A 13,797-nucleotide genomic window follows, 5' to 3' on the forward strand; every position below is an offset into this window, starting at 1 on the left:
TCTCTTAATGAAATTCAAGGCTAAATGTGGCATCCCAAAATATATTTACTTAATCTTCAAAAAAAAAAAAATGTAATTACAACATTTTTTTGGGCCATAGTAGAATATAGGGAATTTGTGCATAATGCTTCAAGAAACCTCATGGGAAGCGTGGTAGCATGTGGTATGCTGCATAGTAAAGGTCTTCTCACTTGTAAATAGAAGAGTTGCATGGTAATGAAATCACAAAAATAACAAACGAGGGGTATATAAGAGAGTGAGCTGAAGTCAGAAGTGAGAGTAAAGGATCAAGTTTGAGGTGAGTTGTATTATATTTTGAACTACCATAAACTGTTTTATGTAAATCTGTTTTACAAATTATATTAGTTTTTAAAAGTGTATTATTTGGTAAATGAACCCTATTTGCTTAAAAAGGGAAACCCATGAATATAACTGTTTATTAAATGTATTTTGAACAATTATTTTGTAATTATCACCACAGAGGTCACATGCCTTGGGGGACTTAAATAACCATTGACCTTCTGAATTGTCACTTTATGTGACCCTCTGTTGTCATAGATCTACTGACTCTTTGATTTCTGGTGCGAAACAAAGTGTTGTGCAGAGCTAAGTGCTATACTATTGTGCAAGCCACCTCTAGAATTCGTACTAGCCACCTCTTGAATCCATACATCTGTTCTATACCGTGGTTATGATTATTTGCCTATATGATTTCCGCGTTGTGCTTTTGTTATGTAAAATGATTTATATATTTCGGTTAACAAACAAATCTTTGTTTAGTCCAAATAATTATTCACGGTGACTTTTATACCCTTATGCTCTCAGTATAATATTTTTCACTCTGCCATGTGTTTATAGTTGTTAACCACTTTCAAGTGACATGTCAAGACCAGTGCGTGGGATAGGCATAAGGCACTTTGTAGTTATAGTTTAGCTCTAGCAATGTAAATTAATAGAAACTCCAATGTATATGTGTAGCTTGACTTCTTCGCGCCCCCTTTTGGAGAGCTCAAATTGGTCCTACAGTTCGGACTCCTGTCACGGCTCTGAATCTAGTCTCACAAAGTGCAATGTGAAACTGATAAACACGAAAGAGTCCAATCCGGAAAATCATTTTGGAAAATCAGATTTTGAATAAAATAATGCCAAAATTGGACTGCTTTGCCAGATTACAGAGTTGCCACCTAAATATTTTGTTTTTGGGAAATTTAGGAAACCCTGACTCGTGCCAAAGGCCACGTGTCCGTCATCACCAAAGTTGCCTCGGCTCGGGAACTTGGGTACGAGAGGGGAAGGTCCTGAAATGAGCACCCCCGCTCGCCCGATCAAAGATCGGCCTCTACTAACCATGATATGTCATTTTATAAACACATGTGTTCTTATTCCAGTTATTAGCCAACTTTACTACGTGACACACACAAGCAAGTATAGACTAAGTGGCAAGACTTGGAACATATCAACTCATGTTTGTTTTTGAAAATGGTTTGAATTTGCCACCCTCAAGTGGGCTAAAACGTGGATTTGCCATCATACATGATGGGCTTAAAACATGATTTGCCACTTCGCAAGGCGGGCTTAAAACATACATTCATTGAAATATTCCAATTCAAGCAACAAAGCCTTCATCCACAGGCATTCATGCATTTAATCATTTAAGCAAATAGCCTCATGGCAAGCATGTTATCATGGCAACATCCACATCTCATGCGATATGCTAAAGCGTAAAACTCACCGAGTACTCCAAGCCAAAACAAAAGCTAGTTAGAAAGAATGCAAGATCCTAACTATACAAGATGCCTAATGCAACGCATGCAATAATGCAATTAATAGGCTCGGCTACTAATATGGCATATGATACAATTTGATAACATGCTTTAAAACACATATTCAAATAAGTATTGAATTTGCAAAGCAGTTTGTATGATGCGCCGGTCTCGGTGCATGCAAGATAAATGAATGATGCAAACATGCGAGCATAAGGTATGCTAAAAAAATGTCCCTAATCTAACCATCAAAAGGGGATAAATAAAAGGGAGAAAGACGTGGGGTTGGAAGACATGCACACACGCACGCACACTTATTACAACATTATGCCCTCGCAGAGGAGGGTCCGAATGAATAAGCTAGCTAGCTACGCTAATTAAGCTAACTATTACAACACAAAACTAATTAACTATTCTAGTTAACTAACTATTCTAAGCTAGCTAAAATATTACAAACCAAATTGAACTTATTAATTACAACACTTGAAATTGAATAATTAGCTACGCTAACTAAGTAAAGCAATTAAATGGCCTCGAGGGCGAGGGATGCATGCATGCTCGGTTGCTACACCCGAAAATGCCCTTGCCTTGCCATCGGATGCCTCTGTTTGCACTCATTTGATCACCAAAAATTGTACCAACTTGTAAATTACCTCTGCTCCAACACAGGAACACATTTGTGCAAAATTCACTGGTGGCCGGTCGGCTACAAAAGGTGGCTGTCGGCCACAACAACTGACCGGTCGGCCATCCCCTTTTCCGGACTTCTTCTTTTGCTGCAACAGAGAGCAAACAGAGGCAAAGCAATGTATTTTCAAGAAATATATGTACTGCTATTCTCCTTGTCATCTCTCAAGCTCAAAGAAGTGTAGCTCTTGGCTCTTAAGCCACTAACCAAGCATTCTCAATGCATGATGGCTAGAGAACCAAGCTTGTACAAGGTCAATGAGTGCTCAAACAAGACCAAAACAACCACCACCCTATCATGCATGATCAAGGGTGACGATGACCAAGAATAATGGCACGTTTCATCACTTTTAGTATGAAACATCCCATTTTTCTTATGTTCGGATTAACGTCCGATCCGAACACATGCAATGCAACACAAAGATGGTTAACTTGCCTCTTTTACTTGTCCAATTTTATTTACTCATTTTACATTACCGATTAGTCCTTTAACCGATTAAGTCCAAAGTGAGAGTCCTCTAATTGAAAGTAGGCTTAAACCACAAGTGCCTTGAGCATGAAAGAGTCCACATGCCATTGGTTAGTAGAAACCCTCAAGAGAGGATTAAAACCATTAAGCATAAGTGTCTCAATTTCACACTCAAGCCAACAAAGGGTTCAAACCCAATTTCAAAACAAAGTAAAGAGTGAAAAATAGAAGAAGGTTGCAGATATTTCAGTGATGACATGGCATGCAAAATGACACTAAATCATGCAAGCAATACATGCAAGTCATGTTTAAGAGCCTAACTCATTAAGCTAGTGAAGACCATTACACTATAACCATGCAATACAAGCCTCAACTGACCAAACCAGCTCAAAATAGAGTTAAAATATGCCAAAACAGTGGCTAAAACTTGTTGAGATTAAGGTAGAAAAAGCTAGAAAAACATGCTCACATGTTAGCTTCCAAACAAGACTCAAGAGTAACTAAAAAAAAAGCAATGAAAGAGTGAAGCAAATGAGCATGTGATAGAGCTATAAGCACTGAAATTGCATGTAAAAAGACACTTCAACATGAAACCATTTCAAGCAAATCACGTTTGAAGGGCTATAATGCCAAGCTAGTGAAGCTATTTGCACTACAACTATGCAAAACAAGGCTCATATGACCAAGACAGCCCAAAACAGAGCTAAAACTAGTCAAAACAGTAGCTAAAACATGCTTGAATTACGCTAAGTTAAACCACAAAAACATGCTATCATAGGATGCTAACTAGGCATGCAAGTGAGACACAAAGAGGGGAGGCCAACCCGTCCATTTTTGGACTTCAAAACATGCTTTCCACCACTGAAATAACTCTAAATTTCAGTGGCTTAAAGGCCCAAAAAGTTTGATTTTAATATGCTAAAAGATGGGGCAAAAAGCTTCACAATTAAGCAACAAGAAGGGTGGACAACCCTTTAGCACAAAATAACTTCAAACTATCATATTAAGCTTCAAAAACCAGAGTCTTTCGTAGTTGAAAACTAGGCCAAAAATAGTATAAAAAGATGGCCAAAAAAGTAATCACAATAAAGCCTACAAGGCAAGTCCTATACCTCTTGAAGCATAGCACAAAACAGTCACAATTCTGAGCTAAAACCACCCTTAGGAGCTCAAACTAATCCTCAAAGAACCTCAGTTCCAAGATGAGGATGTTTGGGTAAATGTCTTTGTGCAAAAGTGTAGAGAAAATCAACTATAAGGCACAAAACAAGAGGGGAGAGAGAGAATTCTAGAGAGAGAGGGAGAAATTTGCTCAAAATTATCCAACCCCTCAAAATGCTTGTATTCATCCCTCCATATACGTGTATGTAGATGAGCATCAGTGAACAATAGTTGGCACAACTGGCAAATAAATATCTGAAAAAGGAGAAAAATGGTCGTTGGCCACCACTAGTGGCCGACAGGCACAAGTTATGGTCGGCAGGCTATGGGGATGGCCGACAGGCCACCCTCTTCTCCAGAATTGAAGCAACAAGCTCTTGGTGCACAACCAAGAACAAAACAGGCAAGATTAGAGGCTCCAAGGCAAGGCACTCGGCCGAGATCTTAAGGGACTGAAAATGAACACGAGTAAGCACAATCATCGGGTGTTCAAACGATGACGTCCAAGTCTTGAGGACGGTCAAAAATGAGGTGTCTACAGTTGCCCTTCTTTGACAGAACTCAGAAGTCATGAAATGACGGGAGTGGTTGTCAAAGCCCAGAGACGACCCATTTTTGACAAGGCCGAAGACTTAGACAATAAGCAAGCAAAAACAAAGAACGGTTGCGCCCACAAGCTGCCTACGTATCCCTTTGCAAGGAATCAAACCAGCGTAGTTCTGGGGCAAGATGCAAATGACATGCACGATGCAAGAACATAACTTATGATCATGCAATGAGACTGTAACGAAACATCTAGATGCAAATGTTATGCAAAGAAATGCTACATCAAACACATGTATAAGCAAGTAAACAAACATACTACGCAGGGGAATTACGAACCAAACCATATTTCATGCGGAAAGGATGTAAGAAAATTATGTAATCTTAACTAGGCTAACGCAGAAAGGAAAAGAACAACACAAACATTCGGCACACCTGAGGCGGTAAACAAGATTCCAACACATGGCACATAGGAGGAAAGAAATTGTGTGAACTCAGGGACACACCCTAAGGTTCTGAACTAAAGAGAGCACATGATAACAATTGAAACACATCCAAATATTATGTAACCCAAAACAAAGAGCAATAAAAGCATTAGAACCCATCCAAATGCTTTTAACCAAAGCGTCCTGACGTACCGCATGCGAGAGGAAAAGAGGATGGTGTAAACACCGAGGGGATGTGTAGACCGCCGAACTCACTCCGTGCGCCCCCTTTTCGGAGAGGGCGCGAATTGTAGTTCTAGCTACTACAGTTCGGACTCTTGTCACGGTTCTAAATCTAATCTCACAAAGTACAATGTAAGACTGATAAATCACCAAAGAGTCAAAATCCGACAATTGGTTTTGAAAAATCAATTTTGAATCAAAAAGCGCCAAACATGGACTGCTTTGCCAGATTTCAGAGTTGCCACCTAAATATTTTGTTTTGGGAAATTTAGGAAACCCTGACTCATGCCAAAGGCTACGTGTCCGTCATCACCAAAGTTGCCTCGGCTCAGGAACTTGGGTATGAGAGGGGAAGGTCCTGAAATGAGCACCCCCGCTCGCCCGATCAAAGATAGGCCTCTACTAAACATGATATATTGTTTTTGAAAACACATGTGTTCTTGTTTGATTATTAGCTAACTTACTATGTGATGCGCACAACACACAAGTATAGACTAAATCTCTCGATTTGGAACAAAACATCTCATGTTTATTTTTCGAAAATGATTTGAATTTGCTACCCTCAAGTAGGCTAAAATGCAGATTTGCCACCCTCAAGTGGGCTTAAAACTCGTATTTTGATGAATTGTTCCAATTCAAGCAATAAATCCTTCATCCATGGGCATTCATGCAGTTAATCATTTAAGCAAATAGCCTCATGGTAAGCATGCTATCATGGCAACACTCACACTCATGCAAGGATGCTAAAGCATAAACACTAACAGTGTACTCCAAGTCAAAACAGAAAACTAGTTAGAAATCATGCATAATCCTAACTATGTTAAAATGCCTAATGCAACACATGCAAAAATGCAACTAAGTAGGCTCGGCTATCTAAGATGACATATGAATGCAACACTTTGATAACATGCTTTGAAACGCGTATTCAAGTAAGTATTGAAACGACAATGCAGTTTGAATGATGCGTCGAGCCCGGTGCATGCAAGATAAATGAATGATGCACGCATGCAAGCATAAGGTATGCTAATTTAAAATGACCCTAAATTAACCATCAAAAGCTGATAAGTAAAAGGGAGAAAGAAATGGGAGTTGGAAGATATGCACACACATACGCACCCTTATTACAACATTTGCCCTCTCGATGGAGGGTCCGAATAAATAAGCTAAGCTATACTAAGCTAAGCTAATTAACTAATCTAATTAAACTAATTAGAGTAATTATTACAAAACAATAAACAAATAGCTAAACTAAGCTACTTAATTATTACAACACTTAATTAATTAACAAATTAATTAAATTACAAATTGAAATGCTAACTAACAAGTAAGCATAAAAACTAAGTTTCTCCAGCTCTGTTCGAGGAAGAAGAGGATGCATACTCGGTTTCCGTCCCGAAAAGCTCTCCGATTGCTCTCTTGAGGCTCTGTTTGCAGGGTGTTCTTGAGAACTTGCTGCTGAAACTTACCAAATCATTGCTAGAGACTGCACCAGTGGCCTGCCGGCCATGAGAGGTGGCTGCCGGCCACCTGCTAGCCAAGAGTGGGCACTGTCGGCCAACAAAGGAAGGGTGCCGGCCACCAATGTGGCACTGCCAACCACTGGTATGCTGTGAGACCATTCTACAACAGAGTACAAAAATAGAGGAAATGGAGAGTCTCCCAAGGGTGTGTACGTACTATGCCACTCCATATCACTTCAAAACATCAAAGGAGAAGCATCATTGGATCCAAGACCATCAATCAAGCATCTCAATGCATGATGGCCAAGGATCCAACTTGTACAAATTCAATGAATGCACAACAAACAAGACACTAAGACCACGGCCTTATCGTGAGTGATCAAAGGCAATGGAGACGAAGGGGATTGGCTTACTTTCATCACTTTGAGTATGAAGTGGGCTAATCCGCCTTGTGTTCAACGTAGCGCCCGGTTGAACACGATGCAATGCACACAAACAACATGTTATGCAAACTATCATGCTAATCTTGACATGTTAAGATGGCATGCATGAGACTCTATCATACAAGCAATGCATGCATGGCATGTTTAAAGGCTAAGGCATCAATACTAGTGAAGTGCAATAGGCAAGAGGCATGCAATACAATGCTCAATGGACTAAACCAGCCCCAAACAGACCTCATGCATGCCAAAACAAAGGCCTAAGCATGCTAGAAATGAAGCTCAAAGGACTAGACAAACATGCATACATGTTAGGCCACAAACAAGGCACAATGCTCAACTCCCAAACACAATTAAAGAGTGATAAACATGAGAGTATAACAAGGCTATATGCTCTAAAATTATGTATTTAAATGATGCCATATCATGAAAACATCACAAGTATAGCATGCAAAAGGCCCTAAAACATAAGGCTAGTAAAGAGCACTATACAATAAGCATGCAATACATGGCCTAGACAACCGAATCAGCTCTAGACAGAGCTCAATCATGCCAAATCAAAGGCCAAAATATGCTGAAATGATGGCCCAAAAGCTTAGACAAACATGCATTCGTGTTGGCTTACAAACAAGGCATAAGGCACATCTCTCAAAATCATTGAAAGAGTGGAACATGTGAGAGTGTGACTACACTATACGCACTAAAATCTTGTAAGAAATGACACTAAAGCATGCAATCATCACATTCAAAGCATGCTAGGGACCTCAAACACAAAGCTAGTGAAGCCCAACTACACTATAGTTATACAAAGCTAAGCATATATGACCAAGACCACCTAAAACAAACCTCAAGCATGTTAAATTAGTTGCAAAAATGTGCTGGAGCAAAGCTAACACGTGCTAGAATGATGAACTAAAGCATGAAGCATGTTAGGCCAAAAAGCATGATTGCACTACAAGTACCAAAAGCAAGCAACCAATGACCAAATCAACCAAAAAAAAAGTTATGACAGGTCCAAAAAGTCATAAAAACATGCTTGGACTCAGCTTAAAAGAAGTAGAAAAACATGCTCAAGTATGAAGCCAAGGCAAAGAAGAAAGACAAGAGGAGAGGGGATCACCCCCTCTCATTTTGGACCTCAAAAACACCTTCCACTACTGAAATTCCTCTGAGTTTCAATGGTAGAAAGGCCATGTAAAGGCCACTACAAAAGCTTCAAGGAATGGCTCCAAAGCTTAACAAATAAGGCATACAAGGGGGTGAAATACCCCCAACTCCCACAAGGCCTAAAACAATCATTTTAAACACTTAAAAATAAAGCTTTTTGTAGTTGAAAGCCAAGCCTAAAACAGCATGCAAAGGTGGCTAAGATGGCATACAAAGATAAGCTTGAAAGGGGAATACACTCACCCTTGAAGAACAGCAGCAAAGAAGGCCTTCCGTTGAGCCAAAACCAGCCTTTTGAGTCCAAACAAGACCCTCAAGTACCTCAGCAACAAAGTGATGGTGCTTTACTAGGTGTTGTAGTGCAAAAGTGAAGAGAAAACACACTTTGAGACACTATTGAGCACAATATAGAGAGAGAGTGAGAATTCCACAGAGAAAGAGATATTTTGTCTCTAAAATTCGGTCCACCCTCAGATAGGGGGAGGGAGCTCCCCTTATATAGAGCAATGCAAGCACAAGCTTGGTTGAGAAGCTTCAACCTGCCTCCATCCCTCCATACACGTGTATGGAGGATGGCTGAGTGAGCCACAGCTGGCCAAAAGATCTAAAATAATATCTGTTGAAACATGGTGGCCGGCAGTGCACCATTGATGGCCGGCAGGCCTTATCAATGGCCGGTAGGGCTTAACCCATGGCCGGAAGCCCTTGATCATGGCCAGCAGTGCACTAAAACAAGCAATAGGGAGGGACCCGAGCATGGTCCAGAGATGGGGCAGAAATGAAACAGGGTTTGGAAAGCTCAAACCTGTGACGTCCCGCTGCGAAGTTTAAATGCTCGGTGAACAACCAAACTTGTTGCTGGATGTACCTGTAAGCACAACCATGTCTTGAGGACGGTCAAAAATGGGGTGTCTACAGGATGGTATAAACATCGGAACACGTCCCGATGTTTCTAACCAAAACAGGGTGGTATAAGCGTCAAAACACGTTCCAAACGCTTCTAATCGGGGAGAGGGTATAAACATTGGGCACACGTCCCAATGTTTATAACCAAAGAGGTGGTATAAGCGTCAGAACACGTTCTAAATGCTTCTAACTGGGGGGTGGTATAAACATCGGGCACACGTCCCAATGTTTCTAACCAAAGAGGTGGTATAAGCGTTGGAACACGTTCCAAACGCTTCTAACTGGGGGGGTGGTATAAACATCAGGCACACGTCCCAATGTTTCTAACCAAAGAGGTGGTATAAGCATCGGAACATGTTCCAAACGCTTCTAATCGGGGGGGGGGGTGGTATAAACATCGGGCACACGTCCCAATGTTTCTAACCAAAGAGGTGTGTGGTGTAAGCATCGGCCGTACCCGAGTACTTCTAACCAAAATAAGGAGTTCAAGGGGGCAGGAATGATCTTACCTGAAATCCCTCTGAATGAACCGTACATATAAGATTGTCTGGTTGCACCAACTTTGAATGAACCGTACATACAATATCGTGCCTGCATAAGAAAGAGACTTAACAGATACAACAAGATAAGAATGCATGTTCTATGCAAGATTAACAGCATGTTCTATGCTAAATACCAAATGCATGTTCTATGCGAATGTGAGAAGTGCATATTCTATGCAAGCGTGAGAAGTGCATATTCTATACAAGCGAAAATTGTGGCATGCTCCATGCAAGATTAACAAATGCACGTTCTATGCAAGTGAAAAGCGCATATTCTATGCAAGATGAGAAGTGCATGCTCCATGCAAGATTAACAAATGCATGTTTTATGCCATACTAGCAAACTCATGCTCTATACAACAGACATTTCATGCGAATGTGAGAGCATATACAATGCAATGCCAAGAGAGCACTTTCCATGCGAGATAACGGCAATACATATCTTATGCCAAGCATGTTACGCACAAAAGTTCAAAATGCGTGTTTAATGCCCAAGTAGAAGCACGCTCTATGCTAAAGTACAATATGCATGCTCTATGCGAACAAGAGACTATGCAAGACCTCATGTGAAAGGCACATTCCATGAAATGACAAAGAGGTGCACATTCTATGCAATGTCAAAAGGGGTGCACGGTAAAAAAATGACTCGATCGCAACCTCCAATTTATCTCTTGGAGGAGTTGCAACAAGTTAAAAGGATACACCTTGCACGTGTTGAGTATCACACACTGAAAACACGGTCTGGAGCTTCTGCAGAGGCCTTTTGAGCGTAAAAGTGTACTTTCCTTGCACTTTCTTGAGGGATTAGTGCATAAAACAACATAAAACATTCAAGGGGAGCACTAGAGGCCTGTCGGCCACTCTGGAAAGCCATCAGACACCCATCGGTCACAAAAGAATGTCATCGGCCACAAATGGTGGCCATCGGCCACCGATGACAGATTCAGGGCAGTTTCGGCATTTCACTACGGGTCTTTAAGTATAGGGTTCCAAACCCTTTTTCCACACTACCTCAAGCCCGAAAATTCTTCTCCTCTCACTCTAGACCATATTCCTCCTTAGATCCGAGCATCTCTCGCATTTTCCAACACCCTGTAAACATTTCCTTCGCTAAACCCTCAGTTCAGGGGGTTTGCACGAGGCGCTCCTGAGAACCTTTTACCACGCGAGCTGGAGTCACACTTATCTCATGGCTCCTCCGAGGTATACACTGTGCCCTCATTTTTCACAATGTACTTGCATTTCTTTCATAAATCTCACTACCTTTCATCTATTCATCTCAAACACATTCTTGCACTGTATTTCTTACACTGCCTTGCATATGCTTGTCCTGATCACAGGGGGATTCACACGTCATTCGAGGATATGGGACCACCTCCACTAGAAAGGGGTACATGGAGTTTCCCAACGCTATTCGCCATATCATTGACGAGGCCGGCTTCAGCGCATTTTGCATGGGGCTCTCGGGTCTCATAGCGAGCCGGCCTCTACTGGGCACTTTGGTAGAGAGGTGGTAGGATACCATCGATTCCTTTCACTTCTCTACCACATGGGAGATGACGATGACTCCCTTTGACTTCTCTATGCTCACTGGCATAGCGGTAGGGGGTCATCCGATTCCTTACGACACAGACATGGGGGAGTGGGAGGCCGCTCAGATCTACCTTCTGGGGACTCGCCTACCATCTCTCACTCAGGGATGGTCCGATACACATGGTTCACAAATTACTATAGAGGGACAGCACTAGAGACCAGAGAGGAGACCGAATAGTATGCTCGAGGTTTCCTGATGTTCCTGTTTAGCACTACTCTGTTCGCCGACCAGGCGAACACCGTTGGGCTTTACCTGATGAGTGCCTTGGTGGACCTGCCTCGTGTCCGGCTCTATGACTGGGGCGGCGCAAGCTTGACCACACTATACGGGTATATGAGCTCCACCTCCCGCCGGAGCGGGCATCTGGTAAGACGCCACTGAAGGGCCTGGGAAGTATGTCCTATCCTTCTGTTTTGCATTTCCTATTATGTCTTTTGCTTTGCATTTTTTGTACACTACACACACCGCACAATGTACTACATTTCTGCATTACATTATCGGCACACTGCACACACTGTTTGCCTACTGCACACACTGTTTGCCTTCTGCACACACTGTATGCACAATCTATTTTCTGCATCATCTGTATTCATCTGTGGTATACTTACTGTTGTCTTTCCGCTTTTTGCAGTTATGGGTGTACGCCTATTTTCCGAGGCTTGCTCCATAACCAGAGGTGGAGATGCTATCTGTTGTGCTGTACTCCCACAGGTACGACGGGAGATGCCAGCGGAGGCCCCGGGAGTCCTTCTCATTTTTTCGTCGATTCTTCGACACCGTGACCGTAGTAGAGGTAACCCAAACCTTACAGTTATTTCAGCTCTACTTCATATTGCATATCTAATGGCAGCTAACAATCTGTATATTCACTATTTGCAAATCACCTGGCAGTCCTGGGCGGTGATGCCTGACGGGGTCAGAGATCAGTTTGTCGACGATCGGGAGGCTTTCCGGTTCCAGATCTTGCTCAAGGGTCGGGTTTGTCGGGCGTGGTTCTTAGGGGAGCGATTCCTGCGCCAGAGCCTTGGCTTGCCTGAGCCAGTAGTTCTGATGTCGTCTCCTACATATATAAGGATCATAGAGAGATACACCATGTAAGAGATGATCGATTTCACCAAAGGTTGGGACGCCAACTTCTTCAGACTTGAGGGCGATTACACTGCCTTCATCTAGACATACCTTATGCCACCTCTGACTGGCGCCCGTGGGGGTGAGAGAGCTAGAGGTCCAGCTGCGAGAGGGAGAACCGAAGGGTCTAGGGCGACCAGGACTCATGATAGGAGAGGTTCTCAGACGAGGCAGAGGGTGGGATGGCCAGAGCTGCATACTACACTGACTTGCTGGCGACCCATAGGGGAGGCTTACCAGATTCCCATCGAGCCTGCACCAGCTGGTCACGAGCTTGTCGGAGTTCGAGGCCCGACCCCGGTATGTACTTTACATTTTGCACATTCCATTCATTTCAGTTATACTTTATAGATCGTTGATCATCTTAACACATTTACAGGCATCCATAGAGTACACCGGGCAGGCTCTCGAGCTAGCAGCTTCTCTGATGGGGATGGTGCAGACGAGTATGAACTTGCTCTGCATCTACGGCATTCCGGTGAGTTTCTTCAATTCACATTTCATGCCATGAAACTCCCTACTGATACATCAGCATTTCAAATATAATCTGTTCCATCTTGCATTGCTCTGACACACTGCACCCAAACACTGCATACTGCATTCCATCTTTGCATCTGATATATACTGCAATTGATGTATTTGACAAATTGTCCTTTTCAGATCCTAGCCGCACCGGGCGCTCCAGCAGGAGTTACAGTAGTACCATCGGCGCCTTCTCCTGCAACAGGGAGAGAGAGACGAGGGACTCCGACGCACAGCCAAGGCGGAGCTAGACATACTCGTGATAAGAGCGGCCCATCAGAGCCAGTTCCAGATGATTATAAGGCAGATGAGGACGAGGAGCCAGCGAGCCCCCAGTCAGAGTCATCTAAGGATGGAGACGACGTCACCGACTCGGGTTCTGAGGGCGATGGCGATGATGCTGAGGAGGGAGATGATGCTAAGGCCAGTTCAATAGCTAGCTCTAACACTAGGGCCTCTAACAGTGGTGCTGATGGTGATAGCTCTGAGTTCACTCTGCTAAGGAAGAGGGCGAAGAGGGCCTCTTGATCCTGAGGTTGCTGGCACCGATTCAGATGTTTTTGCTTAGTTTTCTTTTTTGCTAGTAGTGTTAGCGCATTGTATAGTTTCCAGGTAGTTTTTTTATTTTCTTAAAAACTTGTACTCCTTTTGTAAAAAGAAACTATGATTGGAATGAAAAATCAACTTTTTGATAAAAAAAAAATGTTATGTTTTTACATTCTGTGCAACGTATTGCACCATTTTACA

The sequence above is a fragment of the Camellia sinensis genome, chromosome 8 (genome assembly GCF_055761805.1).
Source record: "Camellia sinensis isolate YWXY chromosome 8, ASM5576180v1, whole genome shotgun sequence".
NCBI lineage: Eukaryota > Viridiplantae > Streptophyta > Magnoliopsida > Ericales > Theaceae > Camellia > Camellia sinensis.